Here is a 19,334-nt window from a genome sequence, read left to right on the forward strand (position 1 = left end):
TAGAATATATAAATTAGAATATGTTAAACCAATTTGTACTGGGAACAAGAGCCAAAATGAACTGTACAAAGCCACCTAAAATAACCATTATTTGGAAGTTCATAGGAAATTGATAGATTATTAAATATCAATCTATCCTAAGATAGTCTAAATTATGGAAAATTTGAAACTGATCAAATACACACATTTATTATATTATATATTATATCAAGCATTTATTGTGGGTCATGTGTCAGGTTTAAATAAAAAAGATGAGAAATATCCTATTCCTGGTTCTCATGAAACTCAGTATAAGAAGAAGGAGACGTAGACACAATAAAGTAGAATAAAATGGGTTAAGAATTAAGCACAAACAGAGTGCTGAAGAAGAAGTGATGGAGTAATTGATTCTGCATGGAAAAGGAGAGAGGGGTGCAGTTCAAGAAATTTTCAGAAAATCTGAACAAGAAAATCTTGGACAAGACCTTACACGATGAGCACTATTTCACCACACACGGAAGAAGGAAAGAGGCTTTCTAGATAAGGAGGCAGCAGCCTATGTCTCAGGGCATGTCTCTATGTCCTAATCAGTATGTCCTACGTGAAGCACTATGGAGACAATCTTGTAGAGCCTGAATAGCAAGGTCTTTGTGGCAGAGAGAGGGAGCATCACAGGATGATATTTTGAAAAGAGACTTGATTTGTGGCAGAGAGAGGGAGCATCACAGGATGATATTTTGAAAAGAGACTTGATATTTCCTATAATTCAAGATATCAGACTGAGGCAAAATGAACAACGCAGGGGAGGTGATACCTGCCCCAGGCATGAGACAGGCTCTGGGGAAATGGACAGCATTGCTGAGGCCAATTCTCTATGGGTCGGTGAGGCCGATAGAAAACAGTTCTGCTAAAGGGGGTGACAAGCTTAACCATGATTCAGGAATGGTCAGGACCTGGGATTCCAGGAGAAATAGCAAGCCCAAATTAGGTATGTAAAACACAGTGCAGCAGACTGAGTAAGGGCCTCCAAAGATAACAGGTCCTAATCTCTGGAATCTGTAAATACTACCTTCAATGATCAAATTAAATTTTGAGATGGAGAGAGATTATTCTGGATTAGCCAGTTGGGCCCTACAAGCAGTAACAAGAATGCTTGTTAGAGGAAGGCAGAAGGGGAGTTGACTACAGAGAGAAGAGGAAAAGGCAATGTGACCATGGAGGTAGATATTGGAGTGATGTAGCCACAAGCCAAGGAATGTCAGCAGCAACCAGAAGGTGGGACAGACAAGGAACAGATTCTTCCCTAGGACTCTGGAGAGAGCTGATACCTAAATTTCTGTTGTCTTAAGCCCCCAAATTGGTGGTAATTTGTTACTGGGGTCATACAAAACTAATACACACAGGGAGCAAACAATCATCTCTCAGGTGCTCTTGGGTGTCACAATCACCAGTCCTGATAAAAATAATTCAGGCACCTCAACCATCAAGAAGTTGAAGTCCAAGTTGAAGCATTAAAGATATGCTAGACTACTAAACTGAGTAACTGGCCAAATTTTGGCAATAGGATCCCAATAAAAGCCCAGATTAGGTCAAGATAGATGGAAGAAATGCAAATCACAGCCACCAAATCACAGCACATGGGGAAAGGAAATTCACTCTGAATACTAGGGAGGAAATTAGTAGAGATTCAGCAAGTCAGAGGACATCACTGGGCCACTGAATTTCTGATCCAGGGTGGTGGCTTAACTTTAAGTGCCCATTGGACCTGGGAAGAGGGAAGAGGGGGATGGAAAACATTTACATGCATCCTGGCTCAATCAGGACTGACTCAGGAACTGGGATCATGACTAGACCATGAAATCAAAGACATTAGTGGACCCAGGTGTGGAAAGATTATGGAAATGAGACAGCTGGGACATGGAACGCTAAAAGCTTCAATTGTATTCATTAGCCCATAAGGGAAATAACTCAATGAGACCTTTTTTGAGAGAGTGGGAGTAGGGTAGGATTATCCACATCAGATTGTATGGCCCAGTAGGAAGGTAATTGAAACAGCCAAAGCTGGAGCTATAAGAATAAGAAAATGGGGATGGATTAGAAAAATATTTAGAAGACATGGCAGGATACTTGAATACGGAATGAGTGGCTGGTAGGGCATGAGGGCAAAGGTAAATGATAACACCAGTCTTTGAAGTACACAAAATAAAAGGTTACGGTAGAACAGAAAGAATGAGTTCGTCTTTGGCTATGCTGAGTTTAAGGTATCGATGGGTTATGCAATGGGTGACACTAGAAGTCAATGGAACTCAGATCTAAAACTCAGAATCTCCAAAATGGGAGATATTTGAAAAAGTTATCTATAATGTGCTCTTACATCTTCATCCTCCTGACCCACCACCATAAAAGGGATCCCCAAAAAGTTCCTAAACTTTTAATATCCTAAAAGCAACATTTTGAAATACCATCTACTCATAAGAAAAACCTTGCATTGGCAGCACTTAAAAGTAAATGTATTAGACATTTTCTAAGAGGGAAAAAAATTCTTACCATTAGCTATTTTCTTTTTCTGTCTGTTAGCTTTGAGGCCATCTGGTGGAATGGACATGAGAGAACAGCTATGCATGCATCAGGGGCAGTTGAGAAGGATGTTCGGGGAGGACACCGGGATGACCTGATGATGGAAAAGAGGGAATACTTCTGAGAGGACACCAAGTTAAACTATTCCAGAGCAGTAACTACAGATTTACAAAGAGAGCAACAAGCCCAATATGTTCACAAACATAGACACCTGAAAAAAAAGGATGAGAAAAAAATTAATAAGGACACAGATCTGTCTGGGAAGAAAATGTATGCTATACATCAGCTATAGATTCTGTATTCCTTTCTAACACAATGCTTAGGTGTACAGTGCTCTATTACAGAATGCAAGCAGCTCCCCTTCTAGCCTGTAATTTGTCATGGCTCGTACTAGCTGAAATGTGGAAATGGCTTAGAGGGGGAGCATCTGAAATTCCAGATTAGACAGTCTGGGAAGGATGACGTGTGGGAAGGCAGTGAGGTTTACTGTGAAGATGCAAAAGAGTCTGATATAATCTCAGTCCTCAACCAATGAGTTTAGAGATAAATAAGGTTCTTTAGCCCCATAATGAAGACCCCAAAGCAGGCAGAGGTGACAATAAAATAGCATGTCTCTCTTAAGAAGCTTTTAGACTCACAAATATCCAAATTGAATACATAAATGACCTAGTAAAATATATGTAAATAAACAAACATGAACAAATTAGATCTTATGTGTAAGACCTATTATGAAAACATATCTATCACAGTGTCTCTGTCTAAACTTCAAGGTCATGAGAAGTTCAGGGAGTGTTGATATTCCAGAATGGAGGACATTATCAACAAAAGCCAAAAACATACCCAGAATTAATCACACCACCTTACATTTGCATAGTACTGATATAATGCTGACTCATAACATCTCATCTGATCCCAAGCAAAGTCATGCATATGTTGACTCCCCCAAATATTAACCATGGATTCACTTCACATGTTTTTATATAGTACCTACTATATAAATCATTCTGAGAGAAAATATCCACATAAGCAATAATACCTGCCCTTGGGGAGTTAAGAACTGATTAAGTGAAAAACATAAAACATGGAAATATAAAAATGAAAAATATTAACTGGAAATTTTAAAAAATGGACAGTAACAGTTAGGTATTCTTACAAGGCAATAAATGAGAGAAAGATAAAAGAAGGGTTGCAGTGGTTCTCAACCTTCTGGCCCTTTAAATACAGTTCCTCATGTTGTGACCCCCAACCATAAAATTATTTTTGTTTCTACTTCATAACTGTAATTTTGCTACTGTTATGAATCGTAATGTAAATATCTGATATGCAGGATGGTCTTAGGCGACCCCTGTGAAAGGGTCGTTCGACCCCCAAAGGGGTCGCGACCCACAGGTTGAGAACCACTGGGTTATAGGCTTTTAAGTGCAGAAATATATCTGAAGGACAATGGGAAGACATGAACTGAAATGAAGCTCATGAGAAATGGATGAAAGATAGATGAGTGGAAATGTGGGAAGAGGAGATCCCAAATGATTAGAACAAAACAAGTTAAGAAAGAGACCGGTGTGATAAAGTTATGACACTAAGCATAAAAAAAAGTTCCTGCTGCAAAACAGAAGATGTTAATGGCAAATGGTGGTAGGGCCAAATGCAGATGAGCTGATTGAAGAGTCTGGGCTTTACTTCGAACCACTCTCAGTGTTAATCAGGAGTAAAACCTAATGGGCTTTAATCTGAAAGCTACACAGGTAAGAGAGTACTGAATATCTTTGTCTCAGAGGCTAGTTAGAAGGCTGTTTTAATAATATAGGCATGAAGCCATGAGGTCCTGACCAAGTAAGAGGAAATAAGATGAAAGACGGATGGTTGGGAAAAAAGAGTACCAATGAAGAATGAAAGGATTTGAGGGACTGTGTGGCTAAAAAGGATAAAGGGATAAAGGCTAGGCAAAGTTCAAAATTGTTGTGATCAGTAACCAGAAGAATAAGGATGTCATTACTAAGGCGCTGATGGGCAAGAAAGAAGATGGACATAGTTTGAGAAATTATTCTGTTTTGAAGACACTGAATTTGAGGTGGGGATAGTATAACATGGATGAAATGCCTTCTGGAGAGGAGAAAACAAATGTGAGCTCTGTAGACTGAAGATACAGGGTTAGATGTCATCACTTTGGGAAGAAACTGAAATAATAATACAGATGTAGAGAAACCATTTAGAGAAAGAATTTAGGCGCTATGGACTCAAAAGGTTTTGGAATGTCTCAAACACACATCACAGTTTCTGACTTAGTGGCAAACTATCAGGAAAAATTCTAAACCAAAAAACTTGGGAATACTTCAGAGATGAGATTGGACTTATATAGGGAACATATTTCTCAAACTATGTCAAAGACAAACATCTAACAAGCAAAAGTCATCCTAAAATATCAAACTCTCAATTTTATGGTCAGCAATGGCATTAAATACAGTTCTGTGGAATTTAGCTATGTAACTATATTATGGTTAACTAATAACCTGATTTTTAATCACTTAACACCATAACCAAAAAAGCACACACACAAAAAAAAAACCCAGTCACTGTCACCAACAGGGTCTGGAATTTATAGGGCTCCTTCCCCCTAATCACTGACAACCACAATAACAGCCATTGGCACACATGTTTATGGTTTGGGGGGACCATAAACATTGTACACTTTAGTGTCAAAAGCCACAGAAGGTTTCTCAAACTGGGAAGGTAAACTAAATGTTTTCTCAGGTTATTTTCAACCTTCTGAGGAAGGATAGTAACTAGTTGGGAAAATTCCTTAGCAAGTGGAATGGGGAAACTGAGACAGGTAGCTGAACAAACTGGCTGAGCAATTTACAGCCAGATACAGCAATTACCTCCCTAGAGATAACATCTAGGCCTCAGTTGTGTTTCAGCTCCAGGCCCAGAAAAGCAGCAAAACCAGGTGGGTGAAGCCAGGACTTACTGTAATGACTAATGACCCCCCTGCCCTGGCACTGACCAATTAGTGGAGACTAGGACCCTGAAAGAGCCCACCTGGAAAAGCTGATGACTATTCTATTGAGATATCCCCTAAGATCTCCCCTAAACTCTCAGCCTTTAAAAACCCTCAAAACAAAGAGCCCAGCCTGTGCTTTTTCTCTACCCGCCCTCCTCTTCTCCCACAGGCATGAGTCTCCTAAACTCTAAGGGTCCCATGAGACCTGCAACCAGGGGGCAATGGGCAGTGGCAGCTCCTCCCGGGCTAACCCTCCAAACCACCTCCAAGGCCCCCTTTTCTCTGACTTTTTAGAGAACCAAAGCAGCCCCACCTAAGTTCTCCTGTTGCTTCTTCTATCCTAGGCCCTCCCTTGTTTCACTGTCCCCAGCTTTAATAAACATACTCTCAAAATCACCTGGACTCATGTTGTGAAATCTTTCCTGCACAAAGTCAAGACCCCACACACTACCAGCCAGCCCTAGGCAGACCCACTCAGAGCCAGGTCCCCTTTCTAATAACACTTCTGGTAGAGAACACAAAGCTAGAAGTCACATCCACAGCTGCATAGAGTTCTGAAGCTTGCCATTATCTAGGGGAAAGTGATATGGCTTCTGCATACACATAAAAACGTAACACTCAAGTCCTATCTTCCAGTTAAAGATGTCCCAGTGTATTAAAAAAATAATAATTATACTGCCCTCCTGCCTAATTTCTTCCCCCTCCTGCAGTAACCCACCAAAAATAAGAAGGAAACCACCTTTTCAAATAATAAAATCTAAAAGTAATGCCTAACATTTATTAGTAATTTATTTAGTAATAATGGCCAACATTTATTTAATACTTATGTATCTGATACTATTCTAAGCTCTTAAATATCTACAAAAAAACATATGTGGTAAGTTCTATTATCACCAACCCCGTATTATAAAAGGAGAAACCAAGGTCCAGAGAGGCTGAGTGAGTTGCCCCAAATTACATCCTTAGTATGAAGTGGAGCCAGGCCTTGAATCTAAGCAGAAGGATTTCAGTGCCTCACCCTCGACCTCCATGCTGTCTGTCCTGTTTCTCAAATACATGCTCCAACACCACATGTCCCATTAACCAAAAAAAAAAAAAGTAAACTATTGTTGAAAGACAGTAAACAGTGTCTATGACATAAGTGTTTCTTGATTATTTCAAAAATCTCCAAGAGTACCAGATACAAACAAACCAAAGAAAATAGCAATACACCCTCAGACACACACTTTCTAAGGACAGTTTAATTAAAAAGGATTCCAGTTGGCTGTAGAAAAACTTTTGACCATTTAGGGTGACCAAAAAAAATAGAGTAAGTGATACTAAAAAACAAGTTGGAAACACTCACTCCTGGACACCTTTTTTCTTTTCTCCTGACACACATTTATCCACTTTTCAAAGTTGAGTTTGGTCTAAATGCAGTATTGCTTTTAAGAAAACTTCAGGATGTATTCTGCAATTCATCCTCCTGATTTTTCTCCCAATTTCCATGACTGCAGTCTAAATATGTGTTTAAAAGAATGATACAAATGTCTGGCTCGTGGTCCTTGGTAAGCATGACAATTTCTATCAGAAATTGATGTATCAACCTGTATTTGTAAAGAATACATTTTAATTGAAGGCCTTCCCGGCGAACTGAGTTCATTGTAGTTTCAATTCTGCTAACATTTGTCTGGATCAAATGTTCTCACATGGTTAATTCTACCTAAGACATTTACTTGCTACCTTATTTCAAAACATAGAGAACAAGATCCCAAAAACAGCTATTAAAGGCAGAGAAGAAAGCAACCAAGGGTATTGAAGAAATTCAATTGTCCATGTGATTCTACTTCAAAAAAGGAGGGAGCAGTTTTTGGATTCACTCTCCCATGATCCTGTGATCATCTGGAGTTGACAATGCAGAACACAAGTGCTAAGTGTGTCACATGGTTCAACCGGACCAAAGTGTCAGAGTGGAGTTTTAAGACCAGGGTGCCAGAAATGGCATTAAAAGCTTTATCAACAGCTGCCAGAGAGACTAGAAAGGGCCTCAGTCTCACCATGGCCTTATCTATCACATGAGGTCCTAGTAAATCCTTTCTTCATCACCAATGTGAAGAATGCTACAGGAAACCTGGGGTGGGGGGGTCATGTTTCTCTCCCTCCGTCTGCACCTCTCTTCCGTTCCTGATGCCCAAGGAAATGCTAATATTGAATAAATGAGATCAATAAGGAAACAGTCTTTCAAACTCGGTGTCAATAAGGAGAGCAACAGAAGCCAGAAGCTCGGCATTTAAAGTTTTAAAAACACTAAAGTAAAAAGAAATATCAAAATCCATTCTGATAAGTGACTCTGGGATTCCATGAAATTTTAGGACTTCTCTGTATTTATAAAAATTGGCTGCTTGGATCTGTGCCTAAGAGAATTAAAAACCGCAGGCAGTCTTAAGCAGCATAAAAGTTTAAGTCATACTTTCTCATTATTGTCTTCTTCAGAAATGTTTTTAATGTCTCATCCTGCACAGAACAGTCTGAGCCAGTGTTTTCCAACAGCACGAAACAGAACTAGCACGCAGAGTAGCTGTTCATGGGGATTCTGAGAAACAAAAGATTCTGTGCTCTGATTCTTCCTTCTGGGGAAAACACAGTATAAATTAGTAAATTCAAGACTGAGAAATTCGTACAAACTTTGCGAAGTGTTGCCTACATTTATTTGACCACAGAATGCATTTTCACAAGAAAGCTCCTGGGACACCAGGACTGCATAGAACACAGCTTGGGAAGCACTGCTCTAGACTCCTGAGCTCAGCATCCACGATTTAGGAATCTGACCCCAAATTTCCCTTAGTCACCATCAGCACACACAACTCTGATGAGCAATGCAGAACTGATGTCCCAGCTTCCCCCACACAAAGCCCCCCCCCCCCCCCAGGCAAGTTCACCTCCTCCAGGTCCCGAACAGACACTTGCTCCACTGCTCTGCTCAGACCATTCCCCGTGCTAGAATCTTCAATCTTTTATTCAGTTTAGTCTCTTGGCATTTGAAATAAAACCCCATCTCCTGTGGGACTCTTCCATATAGTGGCATCTTTCCTCTCCCCTGAATTTTGTTAACCCCAAATTAAACAATGCTTGTTTGGAACTCACTCTGACCTTTATCACTAGCATTCAAGCCTGTCCTGGAGAAGCAGCAAAGGGGATTGCTGAAAACCCTCCAGCAAGGGACCCCAATTCAAATGCCAGCTCCAGGATACTAGGTTCCCAGGAGAGGGTCAGGGGAAATTTCGTATCTGAGCTTCACTAGTTTCCTCATCTGACCATTGTGCTGTTGTGAAGTTTCAATGGAGGTAACTCCCATCACGCTCTTTCAACATCACTGAGTACAGAAAGCATGCAATATGCGTTAACTGTATTACATCCCCGTGATCTAAGTAAAAGACATACCCCAAACGCTGTGACTGCTGATAATTAGCACACATGCAAACCTCCACCATGTCCCCTTTGATGCGTACCCTTCAACACTATTCTATGCTGTCACTCGCTTACTCATAGCAAGAGCAACAGAAAAACCTTGCTCTGGTAGTTTATTAATAAGAAATACCTGAGGTCCCTAAGACAAATCATCACTGGGAAATCCATTAAGCAATCTAAATTACAATTTGATGTTGGCATGTCTGTGGAAGTTATGTGTGTGTTGCAGTGTCATTCATTTGTACATATTTATGTTTTTATCTAAACATGGTTTTAGCATCACATACATATATGCACAGGTCAGTCCATGTAGAATCACTTTGAACATGAAAGAAAGCAGTTTTTGTCTCTTAGTCAAAGGAATAAGTTGCTAAAGCAAAATCTAGATTCTAATTGTTCTTTCATTTCATTTAATCCATTAATGAATACTTTATGGGGAAGAGGGAGGAGCACACATTTTTATCCTATTCTAGCTGAAAATTTCTTGAAGTTCTTTCATTATAAAATAAATGTAAATTAGTTTAATGAAGTTTTAATGGGTGTCATTTAAGGAAAGATCTGAAACCTAAACCTACTTGGTGACATTTCCAGTTATTATCTGTGCTTTCTTTCCTGTATCTTCTCCTATACTTCAAACTCAACATCGCTTTCTTTTTTATCTTAGGATCTCATATTGGTTTCATACCTTCTAAAATATCTTTTTATTTTTTCGTTAGGTGACTGAATTTTTAAAAATATTTTATCGATTTTTAGAGAGAGAAACATCAATGAAAGAATGCAAGAGGCAAGAGGGAAGCATCTACTGCCCCTGCACCTCCCCCATCAAGCTGGGGGAGGGGGACTCATCAAACCAGCAACCCTGAGGTGGATGCATTATTGGATGATGCCCAACCGAGTAACACCAACCAGGGCAGCTGACTTAATTTCGTTGGGGTTAATTTAATTTCACATACAAATGATCAGTATTGTTACTTTCTCAAGTCTCATTTTCTCTTTTCCCCACTTCCTGCCCTATGCTTTTTTGTTGAGAAGCATTGCTTTTTGGTGTTTGATGCTGATATAAAATGGAAGTGACCATGTAAGCTGCAAACTAACTCCAGCTTCAGATCAAGTTGCTGAAGTCAACACTGTCCATGAGAACATAGTCTCCCTCCCATAAGATGGAAAGACTGGATTTTCACCCCCTGCAGCTCTTTCCGCCACAGAGTGGAACAAAATAGATAAAAAGGTAAACACACAAAATAAAAATAGTTTTTTATTGCGGTATGTATTGAAAACTTTCTCATTGTACATGTGATATTATGTATAAAACATAAGTTATTCATTATATATGTAATACACATGATAAAATATAAATACTTAAACACATACATAGAACCTTAAGCAATTTTACATCTTCAATGAAATCTAGTGGTAATTCTATTACTTATTCAACTAAGTGATTTTAAAAAAAATTTTTGGTCATATATAATTCTAGTATAATAAAAATGCCTTAGTTTTGCAGGATACATGTTTGATTAGGATACTAACGTGCCAAAAAGGCCCAGAAACCACAGCCTCTCCTGCTTTACTTCCTGCTGTCGTTGTTATTTTTACGTAGTACTATTTCATAGAGATAATCAGCGACATGTTAACTTTCTAACCTGTGTTTATTTTTAAAAACACTGGCATTTTTATTTAGACAGGGTTATACTTCTGTTAAATTAAAAGATGATAAGAACATTTATCTCAAGTTCCTTTCCTGCAAATATGTGTGAACTACGGGAGAACCTGGGGACACAATCCCTTTCTCAGAAATTGATAGAAAGCTGGTTCATCTCTGAATCCAACTAAAGGTGAGATTAGTTAGTGAAGAACTAAAAAGGAAATAGAAATAAAATTGCTTTATCTCAACAGCAGTGTAAACACAGGAATTCAGCATTAGCACAAGACTCTACCAAATACATGGGGTGTGGGAGTCACACTATTTGGTGGCCCCTCTGCCCTCCTGTCTAACTGTTGCTGATTCCATTTGCTCCCCATGCAAGTGTAAGACCCCACATCTGGCCTGTGGACCTGCCAGTAGCTAAATGGAAAGGATCTGACACCACTTCACCTTTCTTTATAGAAATCATTGACCTCAATTTTCATAATAAATCTCTTTAGAAATGCATTTGTTTTGAAATAATCCAGGAGAGAGATGTCAAATTATTTTGAGATAGCTCTTCCATCATTTAACAATTCCCGCAGAGTGCCTGCCATGGGCCAAATTATGACTTTGATCAAATTTGGGGGAGAACCTACTCAAATCCTGTTATAGGCCCCTTTTATTCATCCAGGACACCTACCAAAGAGCTTACCATAGCCTCTTCAACCCCAACCATCAAAGCTCTCATTCTAACCGCCCCGTCTCTTCCCAGGCCTCCTTCACCCTCACTCCAGCACTCATCCTGATGTGTTCTGCTACACACCAGGCCAGCATTTCTTAAGTTTGAGTAACCTACAAAAGTTTCCACATACTCCCAGACTTGACCTAAAATATTCTATTAGATCTTCAAAATATGTACACCAGACACAACCTCCTTAAGCTTCTAAGCCTTATACAATTACAAAGCCAAAGTAAATGTATAAGAAAATTTCAAGAAATGCTATAGAACACAATTTAACACTATTAATTGCATCTGATAGAGGAGGTTTGGCTACAATAAATGTGTCACTTGCAGCCTGACTATGGCACTCATGCTACAACCAAGATTCCTTTGATAAAAGGCGCTTACATTACTAGGGCAGCAGGATGGCTCAATTCTCTTGCCACTTTTTCTCTAACCTATACTAGAAAAGGGTGTCATCCAGCCTAAACCTGGTAGAAATTCTTCATTTATAAATCAATCATTAGCCAGAAACAAACACTACTACTTATGGGCCGGCACAAAGGTAAACACAGGTGCTGAAGTTTCCTGGGAAGATGTTGTTGTAACATTACCATTCAGATGCTTCAGAATGTGTTTACATCAGTTTACTATTATCAAAATGAAAACACAAAGTTCAGATACTCTGGAGAAAAGTGAAGTGAAGTCCCTGAGGGTATATGCTCTGGACAGAGGACTCCTGAGCCCAACCTATAGCCACCTCTCCAGATCTACTCCCCATCCTTACTCTCAATCCGGCTACCATATGGGAAAGCAATATGATGAATCGTTTCCTCATGTGGAGCAAGGTCTTACTTTCCAAGATGTTCAGCATATAAAAATAAATTCTTGGAAGAGACCACAGTGTCTTTAATCCAAATAGTACATTTTTAACTCTAGAATCTCAGGCATGAGGATGGGGAAAGAGAGAAAGGAAGAGAGAGGAAAGAGGAAGAAGAGAGATTTATTTACAAATTTCTAGAAAAATATTGGTCAATCCCCATTGCTCTTTAATAACAGCACATTCCACATGCAATTCTTTTCATCTCTCCATCAACAGCATTTTGACTATTAATGTCATTCCCTCCAAAAATGCCAATTTATATATGCCTGATGTTAAGTATGCACATACATGGGTGCGTGCGCACACGCGCGCACACACACACACACACACAGCCACTCAGGTCCATAAACTTAGATCTAAGTAACTCAACAGCACCAGCCTCTCCCTTCTTTTCCTTTCTTAACTTTCCCCAGGAAAAGTACCAGTGTGGTCCTAAAGGCAAAAGTAGCCCTGGAAGGAGAAATGTATCTCTCATTATCTGTAGCTGAAGGCAGAGACCATGATGGAGGTGGAGTTAGAACAGTCCATCCCCAAGAGGACACACAATCTCTCTCACTCCAAAATGTTTTAACCTCGGGCTAATAGGAAACAGCTATATTCTCAAATTTAACTCACTAACCTTTTCACAAGTTCTACTGTGTGAGATTCATTTTGGATCCTACACCTTTCAAGAAAGCTAAACTGCAATAAATAATCACAATATTGGCGGCAGCATTAGTAATAACACAGCTAATGTGTGTTGTACTGGCATGTGTCATAAGGGCTTTAGATTTTCTCATTTAGCTCACAACTTTGAGGTATGTAAAATTACCGCAAGTGACAATGTTGTCACATTTTAAATATTTACACACAGCTACTCCTGTAAGTTTAAATATTAAAACTGGGGTTCTGAAAATGTTATTAGCATGCTCTGACACAGAAAGGCAACCTTGGGCTCAATATATTATCCATTTATTCATTTATAATTTATTTATAAATTATTAAATAGATACAAAAATATTGAAGACAAGTGTAATAAAAAACGTTTTAAAACTATGGACACTATAGCCCTGGCCGGTGTCGCTCAGTTGGTTGAATGTCATCCCATGCACCAAAAGGTCTTCAGTTTGATTCCAGATTAGGGCACATGCCTAGGTTGTGGTCTCAATCCACATTGGGGATGTGCAAGAGGCAGCAGATCAATGTTTCTTTCACTCTCTCTCTCCCTTCACCTTCCTCTCTCTTTAAAATCAATAAAAACATATTTTAAAAATAATGGTCGGCCAGGGCTGCCATAACAAAGTACCATAGACAGGGTGTTGTAAATAACAGAAATTTATTTTCTCACGGTTCTGGAGGCTGGAAGATCAAGATTAATGTGCCTGCCGGGTTAGGTTTTTATGAGGCATCTCTCCTGGACTTGTAGAGGGCCATCCTCTAGCTACTTCTTTCAGGTGTTCATTCCTCTGTGCTTGTGTGTCACTGAATATCTTTTGTGTGCCCAAATTTCCTCTTCTTGTCAGGACACCAGATTGGATCAGGACCTACTCTAAAGGCCCCATTTCAACTTAATCATCCATATAAAGATCCTATTTCCAAATAGCATCACATGAGGTACTAATGGTGGGGACTTCAACATAAATATGGGGGATACAATTCAACCCATAATAGACACCCACATCACACTTCAGTTAAATAAATTGAACATGTGTAGTCCCTCCGTGGTATCCTCCTAGATCACAATCCTCCTCCCTCCCGGTAACCACTCTTCTGATTTTTGTTTTGAATTTCTTAATAGTTTTACCAACTATATTTGTATGTTCTTACAACTTTAGTTTGTTCTCAAAAAGAACCATTTAAAGCAATGCATTTCCCTCTAAATATTGCTTTGGCAGCATCTTCCAGAGACTTTGATATATTGGGTATAGTTTATTATTATTTCAAAATATATTCTGCTTTGACCAATGAGTTATTTAAAAGTGTGTGGTTCAATTTCCAAATGTGGAGGAATTTTCTAGAAGGCTTTTTATTATGAACTACTAATTTAATTTTGCTATTGTCAAAGAACATATCTTGTATGATTTCAACTCCTTTTAAATTACAGAGACTTATTTGATGACTCAGCATATGGTCTCACATTTGGAATTAAAATAAAGTTAACAATACCATCACTATGTTGATTCAAAATACCAGCCACTTATAGGATTGCTTATGTAAGTAGAAGCAAGCTGAAAACAAGTTTGTGTTTTTTTTTTAATTAGGTGAAAGTTTGACTACTACTTATGGAAAATGGACAGAGCATTTCTTTTCATGGACACAAAGTGCTGACTAAAAGAGGCTGATGATAGTATAATCATATCTTAGAACTACACCCTTAAAATATTTTTAATTATTTTTTATTGATTTCAGAGAAGGGAGAAGGAAAGAGAGATAGAAACATCAATGATGAGAGAGAATCATTGATTGGCTGCGTCCTGCATGCCCCTTACTGGGGATCGAGCCCACAACCTGGGCATATGTCCTTGACCGGATTTGAACTTGGGACCCTTCAGTCCACAGGCCAATGCTTTATCCACTAAGCCAAACTGGCTAGGGCAGAACTACACCACTTTTAAACAAATCGTACAATTTCTAAAACAAATACAAATCCCTTACTCTACCTCTAGGTGTCATGTACTGGGTAATATCAAGAGATCAACAAATTATCTTAAAACTTATCCTATGGCAAATTGAACTGAACCAGTATTTGAGATTTCTTTAAGAAATAGCCAGTAAAAGAGACTAACATCAAGGTTTATATAAAGGAGGATAATAAAGGGTAAAGGGGGGGGGGCAAATATATAGTGATAGAAGATGATTTGACTTTGGGTGGTGGGCACACAATGCAATATATGGATCTTGTGTCATAGAAATGTGCACTTGAAACCTATATGATCTTATTAATCAGCTAGAGGCCCAGTGCATGAAATTCGTGCATGGGTAGGGTCCCTAGGCCTGGCCAGTGATCAGAGCCGATCGGGGCCTTCCAGCTGCTGGCCGAGGCCTTCCTTCCAGCTGTCGACCGGGTCCTTCCTTCGTTCTGCACCGCCCCCTGATGGTCAGCACACGTCATAGTGAGCGATTGAACTCCCGGTTGAACTCCCGAGAGGACACTTTGCATATTAGCCTTTTACTAGTATATATATAGATGTCACCCCGATAAATATAAATTTTTAAAAAGATTTATATAATGGTTATATACCATAAAAATGTAAACTTTTTTTTGAAAGGTTTCCAAATACATCACAGGACAAACAAGCATATAAAACCACTGTTATATTTCTAAAAACTATGGTAACTTTAAAATATTTTCTTTAATTGAAAAAACAACACTCCAGGCTTACTTGTCTTACTATAAGTACTGTCATTTTGTTAAATACAGTTTCCCCAAAGCTATCTAAACACCAGGATTCAAAAGTAAACCTTATTTGGATGAGTTTCTAATAAAGGACTTGACCGACATATATTAAAAAAAAGAAAAGAAAAGAAAAAAGCTAGGCAATATCCTCAAAGGAAGGGGCTAAAAATGTTTTAAATTTTCAACCTGGGGATAAACATGAATTAGGAGAAACACAAATGTTTCCTAAATACTTTATATCATACAGCTAAGTAGAGAGGATTCTTAATGTCTAATCCTTAAACTTCTTTAAAAATAAATTTCCATAAGTACTATGGAAATAGCATACTCTAATTTTGGAAATAATCATGGTCACTACTCACATGTTTGCAATCACCCTTTCAAACAAGATTCCAAATATGCAGCTTCTGGGGTTGCTGCGTTCCAACATGCTATTGGTAATATTGTATGCATAGAGCTCTGGTTGGACTGTGCTCATACAGGTTCAAACATTCCTCTGTTGAGCCTGTGTTAATGAAAATTCTCCTTTGGACTACTATGACAGAAACCTGTGGCAGAGCCAGAAAGCAGCCTCATGCCTATCTGCAACTGTACATTTTTCAGGCATTACATTAGGTTTTCTTATACAGTCCCCTATTAAAATGGTTTAAATTCCAACCAAGCCTTGGGAAACAGAGCACACACTATCTCAAGCCTTTCCACAGCATCTGGCTATGAGACTGGAGTGGTCAAATGAAAAAACAAAAGTGGTTTCCACTCATGTTGGGGAGGCAAATTAAGCCTTCCTATGGGATCAAGGGGCAAAGCCTTTTGTTATCATCGATTGTGAAATTTCTTATGACAATTTTGATTTTACGAAATTAGGTTTAGGCCATAGCCTGCAGGTAATTCTCTATTGCATTCTGGATTAATTCACCTGTATGGCTAATTCCTGTCAAAATGACAAAGGACGATTGATTTCTTTTGGTGAGGTATCCTTATCAATTTCAATGTCGAGGGACTGATTGATGGGGTGTTAGAGGAAAGGACCATTAATTGATTTGTAATAAATAAAGCAGAATCTCTACTTATGACCAGCAATTGAAAAAAGGCAGCTCTTTATTCATTGGTAAATGTTTTTCATCTAAAATGTATAATGCAGTCCAACTCAACAATCACTCAACTTATTAATATAACAGCTTTATTAAAGCAATTCCCACTGACATGGCCCAAGTTAAAGGCCACTCAGCTCAGTCATCATAATATTAAATAAGAAAAAACTTAAAAGTCTCATGGAAAATGTCACTCAAAGTTACATTGTGGTGTAATGGAAAAACCTGCAACTCTGGAATCAGATGATTCAAATTCCAGCTTGGCACTTATTAAGCATTTTCCTAAAATTGTCTGAGTCTCAGTTCCCTCATTTCCAAAATTGGTAAACCCCTATTTTGCAGAGTAATTGTACTGAATGAGGTAATAAATGTAAAATGTCTAATACATAGCATAGAATATAATAGTTGCTTAATAGCCAGTTTTATTAGTATTATTGCTTTGAACAAAACCATAAGAGCAAATCATTTTATCCTTTGTCCATGTCCATATTAAATTAACAGGGAAAAGTAAAAAATTCATGTAATGGGCTTCAATTATGCTCTTCTTCACTTAAAATAAAAATAAAACAGCATTTTTTAGCAATAAAATTGTATTATTAAAATATCCTTAATAATATATATATTGGCTTTTTGTGTTGTTGATTTTGCTTTCATAAGGAAACTGAAAGCAATACTGGATTTTTAAATGCATTTATAATATTTAGGCATATGTTCCTAAGGTCTTCCAATTACATGGATTTTAACTATTCTTAACTTAACAATAGTAAGCGCAGCTCACGGCTGCTTGGGATCTACCACCACCTCAGCAAAGATGAGATAAGCCAATGTGACTGCAACCTGGACTCAAACAAAAAGTTGATTGCTCTTGAATTTCCCTCTTGTAAATACTGAGGGAGAAAGAGCATTCGTGCCAGCAGACTGGAGATGAGGAAAAGAAAAGGAAAGAAAAACACAAAGAGAGAAAGCCAGTGCCACACACCACCAGTGCATATAGTGCTGGTCCTGGAAAACACTCCTGGCAAACTGTTCAAAGAATGGTTGTAAAAACCAAGAAAAGAAAGCGGCAATCCTGGCACACAGTGTGGGCTCAACAGAGACAAGACAAGCCTCATTTCTTTCTCTGACAAGGCTAGTAGAATGGCAGATCAGGGATATTCGCTGGACAAAATATACTTGAACTCGAATAAGAAACCTAACAAAGGTTCTCATGCCAACACACAAAATGTAAAAATATGGGCTGCATGCTAGGGCGCTTGGTTACACGAAACATTTGAATCAATTGGCATCAACATCCAATAATTGCCATTCTATGCAAGTTCCCTAGAGATATTTTGTCTTTGGTCCTATTGCTTCACCATTTTTTAACCAATGACTCTGAAGCCTATGGAGGAATATTTATCATATTTTCAGATTGCATTATTGTTTTTTATCCCAACACCTATAGGCAATATTACTCTTATCTTCGTAACTATTCAATGAGGGAGTTTAAACATTTTATTTTCCATTTCACAAATGAGGAAACTTAGATATTGCAGTTATGTTACTCATTTCAAATAACAAAGCTAGAAAATAGTAGAGCTGGGATATAGCCTCAAGTTTTTTGACTTCACATTTTGACCAAAGCCTGGGACAAGAAACAACTACAGATGCAGGAATCAAACAGACCTTGACAAACAGAAGTGAGGGGAAATATTTGAGAAATGACATGAATAGAGTCCCAGATGGGTACCATTTTGTCATACAGATGCTCTGAATCATTCAACATAGTGAGATTTATGAAATGGTAAATTTGCTAATCCATGTTGAATTTCATATCTAGAGTAAAAAGAATTAGTTACCCCTTCACTCCGTTGGTCACAATCCACCTGGGCAACAGCATTCAACCTTTTGGGTAAATTGTAAGAGGGATAGAGGATAACTAGAAAGCATTTATCACAATGTTGAAGGAAGAAATCATATTTCTTCTATCAAGAATACTAGAAGAAATGATAGTTGTTAAATTAGAGAAATGGCAATAATGACTAGGAAAGATAAGAGACCAACAGCTATCTTCAAATATATGTCACATGTTAAACTATGTATGTCATGAGGGGGGAGAAATAGACCAATAATTTATTAGATTTTGTTAAGGAAGTGACGTATATCACTGTGGGTGATATGTGAAAAAAAATTATTAAAGGAGTTCATTCTTATACCAATTGTAGGAGCTGTGTCTGTTGTTTGGCCATAAATTGCTATAGTTCAAGCAGGTGAGCCATTAAGAAGAGGAGCTAGATATGAAGGGAGATGAAAAAGGAAAACATGTCTCTAACCAACTACATCTTGGGTGATGAGGTGGAAAAGGTGCCTTTACTGCAAATCTGCACACTTTGTCCAGGACCTGGAGAAGCCAACAGAGATGTACAGGACATGGAGGAGGGGAGACCCAAGGGCAGTCCCACACCTGCCCTGGGGCCCAGAAATAAATGATAATGCATGTGAGCTGCAAAGCACCTGGCTCCCTACTCCGATCTTCAGAGCATGAAAACAGGCTGGCCCTTCCCTTCTGCCTCTAACACACTGCACACATTTCTCTTGTGCCCCAAATTAGCCAAGGACTACACAAGGGAATTGTGTGAGAAAGGGATTCTGC

The 19,334-nt window shown here is 38.6% G+C and overlaps 1 long non-coding RNA gene across 3 annotated transcripts in view; it reads right to left on the reverse strand.

Moving 5' to 3' along the window:
- The window catches only part of LOC139003589 (uncharacterized), a 161,109-nt gene that overhangs the window by 95,506 nt on the left and 46,269 nt on the right, over positions 1–19,334 (reverse strand). For all 3 annotated transcript variants that reach the window (XR_011470267.1, XR_011470266.1, XR_011470265.1), the window contains exon 3: positions 2,527–2,650. This is a non-coding gene — a long non-coding RNA (uncharacterized lncRNA). The remainder of the gene's footprint in view (positions 1–2,526; positions 2,651–19,334) is intronic.

The sequence above is a fragment of the Myotis yumanensis genome, unplaced genomic scaffold, assembly GCF_028538775.1.
Source record: "Myotis yumanensis isolate MYYU_CA2020_CCGP unplaced genomic scaffold, mMyoYum1.0.hap1 SCAF_2, whole genome shotgun sequence".
Taxonomy (NCBI): Eukaryota; Metazoa; Chordata; class Mammalia; order Chiroptera; family Vespertilionidae; genus Myotis; species Myotis yumanensis.